We start from the raw sequence: 14,625 nt of genomic DNA, 5'->3' as shown, positions 1-14,625 counted from the left end.
TTTAAAGAGCTAGGGATCCTCACTATAGCCTACAATACGAGTATATATATTCACTTATGAAATTTGTTATTAACAATCCGAATGAATTCAAAAGTAATAGCAGTGTACATTGCTACAACACTAGGAGAAAGGATCATCTTCACTACTCACGGTTAAATCTAACTTTGGCTCAGAAGGGGGTAAATGAATGACAACTCCTTCTACTCATTAGATGAATTTTTGGATGTAGTAAGTGAGTAATTTCCCCATCCCCACCCCAAAATAAAATTAAATGTCGTGTAATATTTTGTATAAAGTAACATCTTGTATAGACACCTTTTATTAACCTGACACGTTCCACATCATTACGAAGAGTCGTATTCGTGATCTATGGAACAAGTAATAATCTAGTCTAATCTAACCCTGATGTCTTAAAAGATGTCCTACCTGTTCCTTCTCCTTGTCAGTGTTTTCCTTTCCTTCACAATTCTATGCAGAACCTCCACATTCCCTACCTAAACAGTCGCACCTAACTTTTAACATCCATCTGTAGCACCACATCTCAAAAGCCTCGATTCTCCTCTGTTCTGGTTTCCCACAGTCCATGTTTCAGTACAATACAGTGCTGTGCTTTAAACGTACTTTCTCAGAAATTTCGTGCTCAAATTAAGGCCAGTGCTAGTCTGCACCTTGTTCCGTCCTCAATGCTTATTTTGCTGCCTAGGTCCTAGAATTCCTTAACGACCTACTTCGCGACCATCAGTCCTGACGTTAAGATTCTCACTGTTCTCATTTCTCCTACTTCTCATTACTTTCGGCTTTCTTCAATTTCCTGTCAGTCTATATTCTATACTCACTAGACAGTTCATCCCATTCAGCAGATCATGTAATTCTTCTTCACTTCCGCTCAGGATAGTAGTGTCATCAGTAATCTTATCATTTGAAACGTCCCCTTTGAAAAATTGTACAGGACTGTGCTTAATCTGACACACAATATTTATAGCGCAACGGAATCTGACTTTCAGAAATCCCTACAAAAGAATGGCCATGACTAACATTAACCTATGCATTTCACAAATCGCTTACCTCACAAAAATCTTGGTTACTCGAACTACTGCAATACAGCGAGCGCCACTACTGCCAGCTAAATAAAAGATTCAAACTATGGAAGGCACTAACTACTGATAGGGATAGTTAGCAAATGAAAGACATTAATGGAGAACAAACAATGTATTTACCTTAATATCATCAAAAGTCATAATATATATAGCAGTTCATGACAAATTACAAAACTCCGCCATCTCTCTCCCAACATCCACCACTGCTGGCGGCTCACCTCCAACTGCGCAACGCTACGCGCTGTTCACAGCCAGCTGCCACTGCCCAACACTACAATGGCAGACAACAATGCAAACTAGACACAGACTGCACACAGCACAGCCAGTGATTTTTATACAGAGGTGGCGTTACCAATAAAAAAACCTTAACAGCCTACTTATCATTTTCTATGGCTTCTTGAAATAAATGGGCACCGAGACCGACTTTAGAAGAATCCGTGCTAAGGCAGAAATCTTGTGACAGATCTGGATGAGCTAGTATTGGCGCGTGAAGTAACGCTTCTTTCAAAGAATTGAATTCCAACTGTGCTTGTTCGTCCCAGTTCCAAATAGTATTTTTTCCAGTGAGAGAACAAAGTTTTGGTGTAACAAGAATTTGCATATTCAGAAAACGACGGTAAAAATTTACGAGACCTAGAAAACTGCGGACTTGTCTTTTTGTGGATGGAACTGGAATGGCTCTGATTGCTTCTAACTTTTCAGGATCCGGCTGAATGCCTTCAGAAGAAATAATATGTCCCAAAAACTTCACCTTTGTCCTACCGAATTCAGACTTTTCCAAGTTAACTGTAATTCCAGATTCTGCAAAAATATGTAACACGCTGTTGAGGATGCGATTGTGTTGTTCCCATGAGGCTTCTGCTATCAGAATATCATCTACATATAAGGTGATGTGACGTTTTAAGAACTCAGGTAATATGGAATTTAGCCCGCGAATGAATGCTGCCGAAGAAATGTTCAAACCAAAAGGAAGTTTCCTAAACTGATAACAAACGCCGAAACAAAGGAAAGCTGTGTATTTTCTACATTCTGGATGAAGTTCGATGTGATAAAAGCTGGATCTGAGATCAATAGAAGACAACACTTTTACGCCATTAAAATTTTGAAGAAGTTCTTCCATCGTTTGCGGCCTGTCTATTTCAGGAATGATGACAGTATTGATTTGTCTCGAATCTAAGACAAGTCTGATCGATCCATTTTTCTTCTCAACAACATGTAACGGATTGTTGTATGAGCTTACTGCAGGCTCAATCATGCCCTCGTCAAGCATAGATTGTATTTCTGTTCTAACACGGTCCCTATAATGTGCTGGAATTACGTATGGTCTAACACAAAATTTAGTATGCTCACGAACACGAAATTGGTATTGAAATCCCTTGATTGTTCCTGTTTTGTGAGTAAAAACTGTGGAATGTGCTTGTAAAATCTCAAAAAGGTCTTGCCTATCAGTGTCATTACAATTCTCAATTGTTTGAATTTTATTCTGAATTAACTCATTAGTATCAAATACGTCGTCGATATCATCCCTGTCAGTACATGCAGAGTGATTGTTAGTGTCTAGTTCCGTAGAAAATTCCGAACTGTTGTCTAACAGAAGGTAAAGCCGATTAATTTCATCGTCATGGTTTGAGAGCCAATCTTCAAATTTCAAACCTATTGACTTACCTTCCTTCTCTAAACTTATTTCAGCATCGTGAAAGTTTAAGATTGCTTTGTACTCATTCAAAAAGTCTACTCCCAATATAATTTCCGTCGACAATAATGGAACAATAAGAAAGTTCATAGAGAAGCTGTGGCTTTGACAAAAGAATTCTAAATTGGTTTGTTGGCGTACATCTACACTTTTTCCAAAGATTGCACCTTGTAATTTGATCTTACGTAACGGAAGTGTGGGGCAATCGTTCGATATGTTGCATTTTCTAAAAGCTGTTTCACTAATTACTGAAATGGGACTGCCAGAGTCAAGTACTGCTGTAAATTTTAAGTCATTTACAGTAATGTGAATCACAGGATATGCAATGTTGTTATGTTTTACGTCGTGTTCCTGGAGTAAGATGTCCCTAATGTCTTCCATTTTTACGTAATTACTAGCTACGGCAGCTGCGTCGTTAGTGTCATACGTACGTTTTGTGGCTCCCAGCGGTATGAGTCATTGCCTATTGTCTCTTTGTTGGCGCGCGTCGCTATTGGGGTTTGGAGACCTAACTTCTACAAATTCACCTTGCTGAGAGGGCCCTGCCCTGTTTAAATCCCGCCAGTTCTGATGCAATTCAGGTCTGTCGTTACGATCACATAGTCTGTCGTCATGTCGGTAGTTCCTGTAGTTTCTTTCTTGTCGGTTAAGTGGTGGAGAATTTCTCCCTGAATCGTAACTGTGCGCTGGACCGTTGCATCTAAAGTTATTCTGTCTCCCGTAATAATAATTGTTTTGGTTCCCATATTGTCTGTTTCTCTCATTTTCTCTGTGATAGTCATTACCGCAGAGAGGTGATCTTTCCCTGTAATTATTACTACTCTGTCAACGGTTGTCATACGGGTGGTGTCTGTTTCGGTCACGATTTACGTTGAAAGAATAGCCTTGTCGTGTATTACTATTTCTGTCATCACGGAACTGTGACGGATGTGGTCTGTAATTGTTGTGCTCCTGTTTTCGCGTTCCGCAATTGTCAGTGTCAATTTCCAGTTCTTGTAAGAGCCCCTGAAAAGCTTCAATGTCGTCTTTGCAACGTCCTGCCAAAATAATATGCCGTAAATGTTCAGGTAATTTGATTAAGCAAATGCGGATGAGTTCTGAGGTGCTGTATGGGTTTGACAGGTACTGACTCTTGTGCAACATGTCTTCAAAATATTTCACAAAACTGGAAAATTCAGATTGTTCGAAATGTTTCATCATTATGATGCCATGTTTTACTCGGTCTTGTGTGGCTTGAGACCAATATGCTGAGAGGAAGGCATGGTAAAATTCTCCCTCACTGTGGCAATCGTGAATGACCGATCGCATTCTTACAGCTGGTTCATTCTCTAAGTAGCCACACATAAATTCTAATCTGTGTTCTAATGACCAGTTGGGAGGAAAACAATGAGAGAATTGATGGAGCCATGCTTGTGGATGAATGTCGTTGCCAGAATTCATAAATGTTTTGAATTTACGTGTAGTAATGAACAGCTTATAGTCAAAGTCATCATGTCGGCGAGTCGCCTAGCGGTCATTGTTACGTCGTTTCGGCGGTTCCATTTCAAAATTCGGTGCACCTTGCCAATTTCTGTCATAATTTCCGAAACGCGCTGTGTTATTATTTTGTGGCTGTTCCATATTTCTGTGTCCCTCATCCCGTATTTGGGCGTGAGTGTCCTCTGAAATACGTAATTCTTGTATTACCTGTGTCAGCTGATCTTGTACTTCCCGGATTTCTCTTTGGTGTTGTGTATTAATTTGATTCAGATTTTGTTTCAGTTTCCTAATTTGTTCGCACTCTTCTGTCTCATTAAAGACTACCGGTTTTGTGTCATTCAGATTATCATCTACCTTTGTAGATAAATTATTTAGCAGATCCGAAAGTTCAACTACTTTCTCTGATAATGAACTAATTTCCTCCATGTGTCTTTCTGAACCAATTTTCAGAGTATCTACTGTGTCCTTTAAGTTTCCTTGAGTTTTTGCAAGTTGCGTAACCGTATCGGTAGATGCAACTGAGTCAATTTTAGCTTGCAAGGTCTCATGATTTTCATGAACAATAATTTGCAGTTCTTTTATGGCTGCTTCGTGATTCTGTAATGCATTTTCATGCCGCAAAAAAATAGGTTGAAAATGCTCACAAATTTGTGTTTTTACGTCATTACAGACTTTTTGACATTTCGATTCAATGTTATGTAACTCAGTAGTTAAATATTCACGTGTTTGTTCAAGCGTGGTGTCTAACTTTTGAAGATTTTGTTCCATTGTGTCTAACTTTTGAAGCTTTTGCTGTGATTGTCTCTGATTTTGTTCCATTGTGTCTAACTTTTCAAGCTTTTGTCCCATTTGTTGCATTCATTGTAATAACAATGCACTGGTGCCTGAAACATGTTCCTCAGTGCTTTTCGGCAGTGAATTTGCACCGGCAACATTCACATTTTGACAAGCGGAAAATGTGTCTTGACTCATTTGAGAAAACGATGAGGACGCAAAACCTGAATCTACAGTATTTGCAAAATTGTGTCCTGTCATTTCGGATTCCTGAGGCGAGCTGTTGCCGATCAATCGATCGATAATGCTTCCCTGTTCACTACCTGTGTCACTGTCTACGCCATTGTTTGCAGCCCGCTCCATTTCCCTATGCACAGTTACCAAATTACTACTTTGAACGTCTGTTAATTCATTACACAGTGGTGCTGGCAAGCTACGCTGGTCGTCACTATTATTTCTCAGTTTACTTTGGAGCCTAGTGTTACTTTTTTCACACGCCATTATTGTCACAATATTTCACACGATAACACAGAGAAGCACAATTTGAAGAGCAAAAATAAGAGAACACATTAACATAGCACTGAAAATAATATGTAGTTAATTGCAAGCGCAGCTGCGAAATACTTGGTGCAAATCTACATGCATGCCACAACTGTTTTACTGTACAACAATGAAAGACTGCAACTACAAAGGAGATTCTCTCTACAATTACGCGCTAGCAATAAACAATAGCTACACTAATTACACAAACTACAAGAAAAAAATCAGAAGATTCCAGTGAGGTATCCTAGGCTAAGGGTCGACACTGATAGGGATACTTAGCAAATGAAATATATTAATAGAGAACAAACAATGTATTTACCTTAATATCATCAAAAGTCATAATATATATAGCAGTTCATGACAAATTACAAAACTCCGCCATCTCTCTCCCCACATCCACCACCGCTGGCGGCTCACCTCCAACTGCGCAACGCTACGCGCTGTTCACAGCCAGCTGCCACTGCCCAACACTACAATGGCAGACAACAATGCAAACTAGCCACAGAATGCACACAGCACAGCCAGTGATTTTTATACAGAGGTGGCGTTACCAATAAAAAAACCTAAACAGCCTACTTACACATTGACCTAATTTCATCTTCAATTTTAATTCCACTCCTGAACCATTCTTATATTTCCATCATTGTTTCTTCGATATACAGATTGAACAGTAGGGGCAAAAACTACATCCCTGTCTTACAGTCTTTTTAATCCGAGCACATCGTTCTTGGTCATCAACTCTTATTATTCCGTCTTGGCTCCTGTGCGTATTGTATATTACCACTCTCTCTCTACCTATAGCTTACCCCAATTTTTCTCAGAATTTCGAACATCTTCCACCATTTTACACTGTAGAAAGAATTTTTCAGGTCGAAAAATCCTATGAAGGTGTCTTGCTTCCATTACCAACCGCAACGTCAGAATTGCCTCTCTGGTGCCTTTACGTGTCCTAAAGCCAAATTGATTGACATCTAACACATCCTCAATTTTCTTTTCCTTTCTTCTGTATATTATTCTTGTCAGCAACAAGGATGCCTGAGCTGTTAAGCTGATTGTGCGATGATTCTCGCACTTGTCAGCTCCTGCAGTTTTCAGAATAGTGTGGATGATATTTTTATGAGAGTCGGATGGTATGTCGCCAGACTCATACATTCTCCACACCAACGTGATAGCTATTTTGTTGCCACTTCCCCAAAGAGTTTTAGAAACTCTGATGGAATGTTATCTATCCCTTCTGCCTTATTTGATCTTACGCCTTCCAAAGGTCTCTTAAATTATAGTTCTAATACTGGATCCACTATCTCTTCTAATTCGAGTCTTGTTTCTACTTCTTTCACGTCAGAAATCTTCCCCCTCATAGAGGCCTTCAGTGTACTTTTTCCACCTATCCGTTCTTTCCTCTGCACTTAACAGTGGAATTACCGTTGCACTCTTAATGTTCCTACCCTTGCTTTTAATTTCACCGAAGGTTATTTTGATTTTCCTATATACTGAGTCAGTCCTTCCGACATTCATTTCTTTTTCGATTTCTCACATTTCCCATGCAGCCATTTCGTCTTGGCTTTCCTGCACTTCATATTTATTTCGTTCCTCAGGACCTGTATTTCTTTGTTCATGAATTTCCCTGATCATTCTTGTACTTCCTTCTTTCATCCATCAACTGAAGTGTTTCTTCTGTTACCTGTGACCTCTTCACAGTTACCTTATTTGTACCTATTTTTTTCTTTCCAACTTCTGTGATTGTCCTTTTTAGAGTTGTCCATTCCTCTCCAACTGTACTGTCTACTGAGCTATTCCTTATTGCTGTACGTACCCTTAAAGAACTTTAAGCGTATCTGTCATTTCTTAGTCTCTCCGAATCCCACTTCTTTTCGTATTGATTCTTCCTGACTTCATGACTTCAATTTTAATTCCACTCCTGAACCATTCTCATATTTCCATCATTGTTTCTTCGATATACAGATTGAACAGTAGGGGCAAAAACTACATCCCTGTTCAGTTCAGTTCAGCCTATTCTTCATCACTACTACATTCTGAGCAGAGTATACCTACTACTGTGTACGCCTTACAACCCAGCATCGGATTTCGGAATGTCTGTCTCACCACGATGTAATCTAACTGAAACCTTTCCCTATGACCCGGCCTTTTCCAAGTATACCTCCACCTCTTGAGATTCTTGACCTGAGTATTCGCTATTACTAGAACAAATTTGTAGCAGAACTCAGTTAGTCCATCTTCTCTCTTATTCTTTATCCCTAACCCATCTTCTCCTTAACCTTTCCTTCTACTCCTCCCCATACAACCGCATTCCACTCTTTCGTGACTAATAGATTTTTATCTTCCTTTATCTACTGAATTGGCCGTTCAGTATACTCATATACGTCCTCTATCTCTTCATCTTCAGCTCAACTTCGTTGCGGCGACACGCCGATTTCGGCCACATAGCTGACCAAGGCAGTATAGCATGATGTAAGCTAGCTCACCGCTGCGGAGGACTGGAATCTTTTGTTTCAGCTCGTCCACCTCACGCAGATTTCAAGTCAGCCACTAAGGGTGATGCAACAATAGTTCGAAACACTCGCCTTCTTTCAGCTTTGAAACTGTCTTACTTTGCCTTCATATGAGTTCGAATATATGTTGTCGGCCGCATTACAACCATATCGAAATAACTGCTTCATTCTGCTATATTTATATAATCTTCATTTTATAAGATGCTAACTTTATTGCTTAATTTATCTCGGTATGTTCATCGCATTCTTGTGGCGAATGCTACTTTCCAAGAAAGACAAAACATTCCTTTGTACCATGTACATCATCTTGAACTACGACTACGTAGAGAAAAGCAAACAAATTAGAGCTTAATGTGTGAGTGAACATGGAGTTTTCCCCACTGCCTTTTTGCGAATACAGCGGGACATGGAGAAGGGAATTACGGGGGATGAGTCTATATCTACATCTACTTGGATACACTAAAAATCACATTTAAGTGTATGGCAGAGGTTTCATTGAACCACTTTCATAATTCTCTATTATTCCAATCACGTTTAGCGTGCGGAAAGAACGGACATCTATATCTTTCCTTACGAGCTTTGATTTGCCTTATTTTATCATGCTTATCGTTTCTCCCTATGTAGGTCGGATTCAACAAAATAGTTTCGCATTCATAGGAAAAAATTGGTCATTGGAATTTCGTGAGAAGATTGCTCCGCAACCAAAGACGCCTCTGTTTTAATGATGTCCATCCCAAATCCTGTATCATTTCAATGACACTTTCTCCCCTATTTCGCGATAGTACAAAGCGTGTTGCCCTTCTTCGTACTTTTTCGATGTACTACGTCAATCTTATCTGGTAAGGAAAGAGGAGAGACAAGCGTAGTGTAGACAGTCTCCTTAGTAAATCTGTTATATTTTCTAAATGTCCTGCCAATAAAACGCAGTCTTTGGTTAGCCTTCCGCACAACATTTTCTGTGTGTTCATTCCAATTTAAGTTATTCGTAATTGTGATTTTTAAGGAATTTAGTGGAATTTACGGCCCTTAGATTTGACTGATTTATCGTGTAACCAAAGTTTAACGGATTCCTTTTACCAAGCATGTGGATGACCTCACACTTTAGAGTGAAGGAGTAATAGGATTACTGGAAGTATACTCCAGCACACACTGTAATTCAGATGTGAAATATGTGAGGAGAACCCGAATTTGTTTCTGTGTAATGGGGTTATGTGCTTCTGCCCTTTTAAGTATTTTTACTCTGAAGCTATATGCCACTGAACAATTTGGTGTCTGATAAAATATGGGCAATTTCATTTACAGCTATTCCTAACCCTTGCAAAATACTACGTCTTCATTTTTTGTGTAGGAATACGCTAAGTGTAGCTATGTCGTTTTTCTCGGGCACTTGTACTGAAGTATTACATTTCCCTTTCCTGCTACAGTCGGCACACTTATGGTCTAGATGGAGCGTGTATGACTAGCACGCGAAAAGACCTTCCACTGCTCAAAATTTTGAATAAAAATTTTCACCACGGGCTGCCGAAGACTTCCGGCGTAAGGAGTCATCCTCGTTCTGTCAAAGGTCTTGCCAAAGAGGACGGAGAAGCAGACAGAGGTTGAGGGCATTCTCTTGCTCTCGGCTTGGAAAATTGCCCCTGGAAGGCCGAACAATCGACAATGATCAACCGCATGAGAATGCAGAAGGAAATAATAATCACTGCGTTAAAGACACATTATGGGTATTCACGCGACAAGTAGCATGTTATTGGAAAAGTGTCATGATGATCTCTACATCGTAAGAAGATCCAGGATTACTCCCCCATTCGGGTCTCTGGGATGGAACTGCGAAGAGGGAGGTGACAATGAGAGAAATATTGAATAACTAACAAAGGTATAACATTCCGCGAGTCGGAGCGTGGAATGTCGGATGTTTGAAAGCAGTAAGAAAGCTATAAAATCTAAAATGGAAATTGCGAAAACTCAGTCTTTTTGCAGTAGGTATCAGCGAAGTGAAATTAAATGGAGAGAACTTCGTTTTAGACATATCAAGGGTATTATATCAGGAACAGCACAAAATAGTATAACGGGTCTATGATTCGTTTTGAACATGAAATTCCAACAGAGGGTGAGTTACTGCGAACATTTTAGTGATAGGTTGTTCTCATCAGATTCGACAGCGACCCAACGTCAACAAGATAGTTCAGTTATACATGCGAAGTTACAAGAGTAAGATGAAGGGACAGAGACAGTATATGACATTGAAAGGGCGTTTCTGGACGTAAGGGGAAAAGAAAATTTAATAACCATGGGGGATTGGAAATGCGATTGCAAGGGAATGAGCAGAAAAGAGAGTTATGGGGGATTATGGGCTTGGTAGTAGGAATGAGAGAGGAGAAAAATTACCGATAATTTGAGTTCTGTAAAAAATTTTGCATGATGATACTGAATACTAAGTTCAAGAATCACAAGAGGAGGAGACAGAGACACCGCAAATTGCAGCTGAATGACATCAAGGTCAGACAGAGATTTCGAAATCAGACTTGTAAGTCGTACCTAGGAGCAGATATAGGCTCAGATCTCAATTTAGTAATGATGAATGGACTGAAGTGTGGAAGGAAGAGGGATCCTGAGGTACTGAGGAATGATGAGACGTGTTTGACGTTCGTTAAGCGCGTGGATGCTAACGTTAAGAGTGGAATGGGAATTCCACTGTTAAACTTTGAGGTGAGGCGACAGGTGGAAATGGTACACTGAAATCCTCTGTGTGAGGAAGCACTTTTCTGATGAAGTGAGAGAAGAAATTGGAGCTGCTGTGGAAGACGTAGGGGATCTAATACTAGTCGAAATTTAAAACGGTTATGGAAGACTTTAGAGCAAGTAAGTCAGAAGGGACAGATAAAGTTCCATTGACATTTTCAAAATCATTGGGATAAGTGGCAACCAAACGGCTATTGGAGTTAGAATATACCAGACTGGCGACGTATCATCAGGTTTTCGGCAAAATATCATCCACACATTTCAGAAGATAGCAAGGGCAGCTAAGTGCAAGAAATGTCTCGCAGTCAGCTCAGCAGCTCACGCATCCAAGCTGTAGAGAAGAATAATACATAGAAGACACGGAAAGAAAACTGAGGATCAGTTAGATGACGATCAGTTTGGTTTTAGGAAAGTCAAAGGCACCAGAGAGGCAATTCCGACTTTCTGTTTTACAATGAAAGCAAGGCTGAAGAAAGATCAAGTCACTCTCATAGGATCTGTCGACACAGGAAATACGTTTTACAGTGTCAGCAGGGGAACGTTGTTCAAAATTCTGAGACGCATATGAGTAACGTGTAGCGGAAGGCGCGTAATATTTGTACGCATAGCAACCAAGAAGAATCTAAATGACTGGGTTACCACGGATGAAGTGCTTGGTTTAATGAGAGTGTATGACTGGGATACAGCCTTTCGCACCAACCGCTCAATTTATACATCTAAGAAGCAGTGACTGAAACAAAAGAAACGTTAAAGAGAGAGTTTAATATTCTAGATTAAAGGATGTTAATAATAAGATTCGCCGATGACATTGCTATCCTAAGTCAAAGTGAAGAAGAATTACAGGGTATGTTGAATGAAATGAACAATCTATATGAAAAGAGAATAAAGTAGACATAGATCAAAGTGATGAAAATCAGAAGAATTTAGATTAGCGAGAAACGTAACATCAAGGTCAGTGACCATGAAATAGACGAAGTTAAGGACTTCTGCTACCTTGGAAGCAAAATTACCCATGAAAGACGAAGCAACAAGAGTATCAAAAAGCAGACTGGCACATGAAAGGAGGGCATTCAAGGCCAAGAGAAGTCTAATGGTATTTAACATATGCCTTAATTTAAGGAAGAAATTTCTGAGGCTTTAGATTTGGAGCAAAGCATGGTATCGTGGTGAATCAAGTCAGTGGGGAAACAGAAAGAGATTCGTAGTATTTGAGATTTGGTGCTACAGAAATCAGGTAGACTGATAAGGTGAGGAATGAGGAGGTTCTCCGCAGAATTTGTGAAGAAAAGAATATTGGAAAACACTGACAAGAACAAGGGACAGTAAGACAGGACAAGGTTAAGACATCGGGGAATGATCACCCTGGTAATAGAGGGTGATATTAAGGAGGCAGAGTGTGGAGGAAGACGGAGACTGGAATACATCCAGCACGTAACTGAGAAACTAGCTTGCAAGTGGTACTCTGAAATGAATAGGTTCGCACAGATTAGGAATTCGTGGAAAGCCGAATCAGACCAGTCAGAAGACATGACTAAACAAAGCCCTTCTCATTCAAATTTCATATTTATTACCTATGGGTTCCTTCTTTTAATATGTTTATTATAACAGCTCCAAAATGAGAGAACCAAATACATGGCTTTCAATGATTTTCGTAGAATATCACTTGTTATTCTTAAAACTAAAACTCAAGTTCAACAACATCGAATTCTTCTACTGATGTATTCCTTTAAATATTATAGTATGTGCTGTTTTCTAGTCACTTCAGTAGAAGCGCTCTTAACAACGATGTTCAGTAATCCAATAACAAAGCAAACCGGACGAAATTTATTCGCCTCACGTTTCGCAACAGTTGTCGGGAAAATCGACAATTCACCATGGCGGCTGAGTGCGTGAATCCAGGCAAACCGGACAGTAGGGTTGTAGAAGGAGTTACCTCTGCTTCGGCACTTGAGAAGCCGTCAGATTGACTTGGAATAGAAATTCCTGAAAGCACATTTTTAACGTGATTAACAAAGTTACTAGGGGGGAACCGGGGGGTTTTACCGAACTGGGTGTTAATCTTGCAATCCTGCTTCACGACGCTTCAGGAGGGCGGAAAACAGGAGGGCTGAAAAACCATTAAGTACCCTGTGATCCTTCGTATCACATGCTAGGCCAACAAACTTCCTCCTGCCCTAGTACACAGTCGTTTTTTTCGCATTTGGGACGCTCCATCGATATTAAGAATCGCTCAATTACATAGTAAAAGAAAGATGTGAATACATATCCAAGTGCCGGTACACTTTTTAAACATAGAAACAGTACAACTGAAGATACTCCACAAGATAGAGTAACTCAATTTCAAAGATATCCCTACTTTCTATAGAGGTAGGGGGGGGGGGGGGGGGTGTGGAACATGTTCATTGCGGATGCAGCCCCACAATATCCTTAGGGAAAGGTTGGAACGTCCGTAGGTGTCAGCAATGTCAAAGGCCGTCAATGACGTCTTCCCGTTGCTCATCACACTGTCAACTGTCTTTTTCGACTGCGAAGTGTGTGGGAATCAACGCCCCAAGGAAAAGGATGTTTCATTGACGCCCTTTATGCCACCCCGTGTGGCCTCTATGGGTCGAATCTGAGCGGCACTGTGTAGGAAATGTTTCCTACGCCAATCATAAGAAAACAGTGTAATTTCAACGCTGGGTCTCGCGATTCGACCTCTATCGCAGAGATGTCAAAAGAGGGGATGAAATGTGGGTAAGAGAGGCTGTGACGACCTTCTCATAGTTTGACACGTCCACGGTAGTGCTGGAAGAATTTTGGTGAAACCTGGTATTAATGCGATATTATTAACCCATATTAGAGCTCACATGAAAGTGTGAACTTTGGCCTTTTTCTTATGGTCAGAAGCTTCGCCGAACTCGAGCATGACATCACCATTGTAGAGAAAGGCTGCAGGCCCTTTGAAGCCCAAATGAAGACTTAAACATCGGAATGGGAAACCATTCGGGGAGTTCGAAAAAGTGATCATTTAATTTTGATGCGCAATATATTTAGAAATTTGAAAATCACTTCACATTTTTTATTTAGGGCCACCGGATGATACCAAATGCTTTGATTGTTGTTTCGCTCCGGTGGGAAGTCATATCGTCCACAGTATCCAACTGATGCTAAAATGGTCTGAACCATATTTTACTTTGCTCAGACAATTCGGATAAATTCGTTTTCGCATTTGCTTTTGATTAGCGTTAAACAAGTGCTACACCCATATTAGACTAAAATAGCTCTTAATTAATATTTCTTCATATATGACAATTGCATTAACTACTTCATACATCAGAGCGTCTTTTTACCGTACGTTCTCGGTGTTTCCATTTAAGCCAGCAGTCTCTGGATATCCTTCATGTGTCTCATTTCAACGAGGATTCCGGCCATATTAGCTTTAAACCACTCCACAAGATAGAGTAACTCCATTTCAAAGATCTCTCTACGTTCTATAAAGGTAGCCTTGAAAAGTTTGTGCTTCATGACAGCTAGCTAGTAACCTGAGAATCACATCACATCGACACCCCATGACAACCTTCGTATACAGATTATATCGAATGTAAAAGAACTGCGCTTGGCTACTATTATGCAGTTGATACGTAACTTCTGTCATGAGAAAGCAATTAACTACCGATACTGTAGCTAAATAACAACTATCAGTTCAGTATACTTATTTATATAAAGCTAAATTTCCGCTTTAGGCAGTAAGCATCGATTTCGCACACACTTTTTTGAATTTCGTAATAAACTGTTTATAAGACCATGA

The 14,625-nt window shown here is 40.0% G+C and overlaps 1 protein-coding gene across 1 annotated transcript in view; it reads right to left on the bottom strand.

Moving 5' to 3' along the window:
* Positions 1-14,625, bottom strand: part of LOC126474519 (cholinesterase-like) — a 78,038-nt gene that overhangs the window by 22,445 nt on the left and 40,968 nt on the right. The window lies entirely within an intron of this gene.

This window comes from Schistocerca serialis, chromosome 4 (assembly GCF_023864345.2).
Source record: "Schistocerca serialis cubense isolate TAMUIC-IGC-003099 chromosome 4, iqSchSeri2.2, whole genome shotgun sequence".
Classification (NCBI taxonomy): domain Eukaryota; kingdom Metazoa; phylum Arthropoda; class Insecta; order Orthoptera; family Acrididae; genus Schistocerca; species Schistocerca serialis.
Note: the sequence above shows the minus strand (reverse complement) of the source record. Positions and strands in the feature narration are given on the sequence as shown.